Here is a 6,211-nt window from a genome sequence, read left to right on the forward strand (position 1 = left end):
GGACGGACAACAGAAAAGTGAGTGAAGGGAGACGTTGGACAGTGTAAGATATGACAAAATAATAATAATGTGTAAACTATGAAGGGTTTGTGAGGGAGAGGGGAGTGGGGAGGGAGGGGGAAAAATGAGGCGCTGATACCAAGAGCTCAAGTAGAAAGCAAATGTTTTGAAAATGATGAGGGAAACAAATGTACAAATGTGCTTGACACACAATGAATGTATGTATAAGAGTTGTACAAGCCCACAATAAAATTATTTTTTTTAAAAAGACACATGTGTTGCTGAAAAAATTTGTCCACAACCATTCACTGATATTAGAGACATGTTCAAACATATTTTGCTTGGAATAAACCTATGTATATGTGAATTGGAACCGTAGTAGTAGTACTTTTTCAATTTACCCTCTTAGTGATAGAAGATGGTCTACATCCACTGAGCAGAAAGACATAGTTCTTCCTTCCAACACAGTACTATATACAAAGCAGTGCTCCTGTTCCCTTCACAAAGATTCCCTTATTCAAGCGGAGCACTCTGCCTCTCAGGCTACAGCAGCGGTTCTCAACCTGTGGGCCGCGACCCCTTTGGGGGTCGAATGACTCTTTCACAGGGGTCACCTAAGACCATCGGAAAACACACATCTGTTCTCCAGGTGGGTCTGCCCACATGCAGATACACCCACATACAAGTACCCATCGTGAAGACTGCTACACCATGCTTCGACAAAATTTCATTTATTTGTCACTAGAAATAAATATTTCACAATATATAATTACATACTGTTTTTGTAATTCATCACTATGCTTTAATGATGTTCAATTTGTAACAATTAAAATACATCCTGCCTATCAGATGACGATTTATAACAGTAGCAAAATGACAGTTATAAAGTAGCAACGAAAATAATTTTATGGTTGGGGGTCACCATAACATGAGGAACTGTATTAAAGGGTTGCAGCATTAGGAAGGTTGAGAACCAATGGGCTAAAGCATCTATATTCAGTATAATATTTCTTGTTTTCCAAAAACAATAGGTATAATCCTACTTTTATCTGGGTAGGTAAACCATTCATGTGTTTTTCTCAGAGTAGTCTACCTCTGAAGAGATTTCCAAGTATCTTTTTTTTCATGAATTTTTAATTGTGAATTAAATAGGGGAAGGTCAAGTATCTTTAATCAGATCAGGGAAACCACTTACAGTTTGATAGATAGATTTTTCTTTACTTTATACTAAAGTATAGGATTTTCAGTTAAGCCCCCATGTTACATTTAGAAGCTGTTCTTTTTCTTTTTAAATGTAAATATAAGTATGCCTTTAAAAAAAACTAGCACAGTAAGCATTAACTGGGCACTTACTATGTGTTAGGAACTATGATTCCGCATGTGAGTTCAGGTTGAAGTTGAAGAACATTAAACAAGTGCACGATAGTCAAATACAACTTTGAGTGTGTCCTACCTGAATTTCGAGAACATCTCCAAAACAAGCTTGACCTACTGCACACTGATGACGGAAGGCCTAGTGAGCTGGAGGATGATCTCAAGAAGGTCGTATGTGAAGAAAGCAAAAAGTCATTTAAAAGATAAAATAGAAAGGACCAAAGTGGATGTCAAAAGAGACTCTGAAACTTGCATTTGAGTGGGAAGCAGCTACAGGGAATGGAAGACGTGATGAAGTTCTAAAAGAGATGAGCAGAAAATTTCAAAGGACAGCTCAAGAAGACAAAGTAAAATATTATCATGAAATGTAAAGACCTGGAACTAGAACGCTAAAGAGGAAGAATGAGGGTGGCGAGAGTTCGTGTCGGGGGACCAGTCCCTGGAGAAGAGCACCCTGCTTGGCAAAGTAGAGGGTCAGCAAAAAGAGGACCCTCAAGGAGATGGACTGACACAGTCGCCGCCACAGGGGCCCAAGCAGCCACGATTGTGAGGACGGCGCAGGACAAGAAGGGCTTCGTTCTTTTCTGCATGCACAGGGTTGTTAAGAGTCGAAACGAACTCAATGGCACTAGATTATGTCAGGCATGACCCAGGCGCCAAGAAGCCTGCAATCTAGGTGTCACATATATGTACAATATGCAGGGCGTGAGCAAAATACTACAGGAACTCAACAAATGGCGCAAGTATTTATTATTTTTTAATTAATAGATCATTTTATCGGGGGCTCTTAAAGCTCTTATAACAATCCATACAGCAATTGTATCAAGCACATTTGTACATATGTTGCCATCATCATTTTCAAAACACATTTCTGTTGTTTGTCACCCTTGGGGTGGGGGTGCTATACACTGATCATTGCGAACGGTTCCCCCTTTTTCCCCCTTCTTCCCACACCTTCCCCCTACCCATGGTATCGCTACTCCCATTATTGTTCCTGAGGGGGTCATCTGTCCTGGTTTCGGTCTGTCGAGAGCTCTTATCTGTACCAGTGTACATGCTCTGTTCCAGCTGGATTTGTAAGGTAGAACTGGGGTCATGCTAGTGGGGGGGAGGAAACATTAAAGAATTAGAGGGATGTTGTGTGTTCCGTCAGTGCTGCACTTTGGCTATCTCGTTCTTTCCTTGTGACCCTTCCGTGAGGGAATATCCAATTGACTACAGCTGGGCTTTGGGTCTCCACTCCGTCCCCCATCATTTGCATCAGTATATTTGTTTTTTGGGGGTCTACTAATGCCTGATACCTGATCCCTTCGACACCTCATGATCACACAGGCTGGTGTGTTTCTTCCATGTGGGCTTTGTTGCTTCCCTGCAAGATGGCCACTTATTTAACTTCAAGCCTTTAAGGTCCCAGATGCTATATCTTTTAATAGCTAGGCACCAACAGCTTTCTTCACCACGTTTGCTTGTGCACCCATTTTGACTTCAAAGATCGTGTTGGGAAGGTGAGCATCACAAAATGCCAAGTTATTAGAACATAGTGTTCTTGTGCTGAGGGAATACTTGAGTAGAGACCCAATGTCCATCTGCTACCTTAATACTTAACATTTAAATATATGTACATAGACCTATATCTCTATCATTATATATTAATATATTTACATATATGCATGCCTATATTTATATCTCTATAAATGTCTTTTGCCTTCTAGTTCTTCCCTCTATTTCTTTTTACCTTCCTCTTGTTCCACTATCATGTTCAACCTTCATTTGACTCTCAGTACTTTCTCTTGGCTACATTGTACTTGATCAAATCCCATCAGGCATTCTACACCCTCCTCACCATCGATTTTAGGTCTCTTATTGTTCCCTTGACACTAGGTTTTTGGCTCCCCCTCCCTTTCCCCCACCTTCTCCTCTCCCATGCGCCCCACCCAACTCCAGCCATCAGCTGGTTGTTTTCTCCTCAGGATTGGTTATCCTGCCTATCCTATATGGATAGACATGAGAAAAAGAAAAAGGGAAAGGGAGGAGAAAGTGGGGGGAGGAGGGGATGACGCCTATATATAGTTCCAGGTCTGTCTGCTGACCCTTCTGAATGTCTTCCAATCAGATCTGGTGAAGTGTCATGCCCTGCCCACGAATTCCGAGGTCTATTTCCGGGATTCCTCGGGTACTTCATTGCTTTGGTCCCCTTGCTGCTCTGTTGTGTTCTATTTGTGTTTTGCTCTGGTGTGAGGGGGTCAGACCGAGCATACTTCCCACATTGTCTCCAGTGCTGTCCCCTGGAGCCCTGTGGGGTTAGTGAGGGGTGCTGTGTCTTATGGTGGGACCAGCCCCACAGTCCTCTCTGCCCATTGACATGACGTCCTCGAGGTTTGGTGAGCCAGGCTGTGGTTCTCTCTCTCTCTCTCTCTCTCTCTCTCTCTCTCTCTCTCTCTCTCTCTCTCTCTCTCTCTCTCTCTCTCTCTCTCTCTCTCTCTCTCTCTCTCCTCTTAGTTTGCTCTGCTGTTCTTTCACTGCTTCGTGCCGGTATGGAGCCCCGGGTTGAGGTCTGGTCCCTTTCTTGCTTTCCCGTGGAAACATGAACAATACCCTCCCCGTGTGTGTTAGTGCCCTTTCCCCACTGTCAGGGGAGATCAGCCTCTAACAATATCAGGGGTCTGTAGGCGCAACTGTACAGTGATAATATATAAAGATGATAGTAAGGTCATAGAGAATAGGAGAGAGAGTAAAATAAAGGAGTCAGACACATTTTATGGTAGCATGCTCACCTCTTAGATGGCCATGATCTCAGCAGCCAAGTCCGAGCAGAGTGTGGGCGGAGGAAAGGGGAGGAGAGAGAGATTGATTTCTAACAAAGGCTTATATATACTTGGGGGCATGCAAGCCCCATGATTACAGGTAACGACATAACATCACAGGAAAGGATAGTGCATAGGCAGTACAGCAATGGGAGGGGCATGATCTAGTAGTAGGAAGAGAAGGAATTAGGGGCACCATGTGACAAGATGGAGGATCCTAGAATCAGGATGGCAGTCTGACTATGGTTGTCACTGAGCTGGTTTGACATGGTCTGAGCTCTCCAGGGAACAATCACTCTCCTTATCAGTAGGTTGTGAGCGCCACCAAGGTGGACCAGACAGTAGTCTGATTGCTCTGGATGGCGGATGCCTTTAGGGAGAATATCTCCAAACATCTGACCTCCCACCATGTGCTGGCAAGCAGTCTCTTAGGTTTGGCATATATTTGGAGGAAAAAAACTGGGGAAAAGCCTTTTTCTATCCCACACCACACTCCCCACGCCCCACCTTTTCCCCTCCTTTTTAGTTGGCTGCCATATGCATCCCTGGGTTGGCTCCGACCCCTACCACAGTTGTGCTTGCCTTACTTCACTTAGCAGAATTTCCTCCAACTCTTGCCATGTGACGATGTGCTTCATGCATTCATCACTGCTTTTTAGGGATGCGTAGTACTCCATTGTATGTATGTACCACAAAATTTTTAATCCCTTCATCAGTTGATGGAAATTTAGGCTGTTCCTCATTCTGTGCAATTATGAAGTGTGCTGCGATGAACATTGGAGCACAGATGTGTGGTCGCGGTCTGTTTATTACTTCTTCTGGGTATATGCCCTGTCATGGGATTGCTGGGTCACATGGTAGCTCGATTTCCATTTGTTTTAAACATCACCATATTGATTTCCATAATGGCTGCACATACCTACAGAACTACCAACAGCAGATGACAGTTCCTATCTCACCACATCCCCTCCAATGTGTGTTGCTTTCTGGTTTTTTGAATTTGGCTATCTTTAGGTGTTAGGTAGTATCTCATAGTTATTTTAATTTGCATTTCCCTTATGACTAATGACTGGGGACATTTTCTTATATGTTTGTTGGCCATTTGTATTTCTGCTCTTGGGAAACTTCTGTGCAGGTCTTTTACCCATCTCTTCAATGGGTTCATAGTTTTCTTATTGTAACTAGAAGAGTATTGTAGATTTTAATAATAAGGCCTTTGTCTGATCTGTCATTGCTAAAGATGTTTTCCCAGTCGGTAAGCTCTCTTGGTGATGTCTTTCGATGTACACAGGTGTTTTATCTTCAGTATATTTGCCAATTTCTGCTTCCTCTGTGTTTGTGTCCTTTCCTATTTTCAATAGCCTACATATTCCCTGCACCAAAGTTCTCAGGTTTGTCCCAATTCCCTCATTGATGGCCCTAATAGTTAGGGGTTTTACCTCAAGGTCTGTGATCCACCTTGAGTTTACTTGTGTGCATGGAGTGAGACAAGGGTCTTGTTTCATTTTTCTGCACATAGATATCCTCTTTTCCCAGCACCACTTGTTGAAGAGAGCATCCCACTTCCCATTTGATATTTTGTGGGGGCCTTATCAAAGATCTGTTGTCTGTATGCTGATGATTTCATTTCTAGGTTTTCAGTTCTTTTCCATTGGTCTGAATATCTGTCATTACAGTGAACCTTCGCCACTTCGCGCTTCGACTTCCACGGCTTCACTCTATCGCGGTTTTTGTGTAACAGCGCATGCTCTGTCATTACTACCACTGATTGGCTCATAGTGTACACGCTTGATGCCATAAATAATATAATAAATAATAAATGATAATTGTAACGTCCAAAATGTTTTACTGTATTTTCCCTTTTTCGTTTAATAAATTGGGTAATACGAGTGTAATGGTGACTAAAGGGTGTTTTTTCATGTCCTCTATGCTCTAACTACGAAAATATTTGATTTACAAATAAGGAATCCTACTTCGCGGAATTTCATTTATCACGGTAGGGTCTAGAACCGATTAACCGCGATAAACGAGGG

This window comes from Echinops telfairi, unplaced genomic scaffold, assembly GCF_000313985.2.
Source record: "Echinops telfairi isolate 266 unplaced genomic scaffold, ASM31398v2 ScPeMD7_8;HRSCAF=38, whole genome shotgun sequence".
Classification (NCBI taxonomy): domain Eukaryota; kingdom Metazoa; phylum Chordata; class Mammalia; order Afrosoricida; family Tenrecidae; genus Echinops; species Echinops telfairi.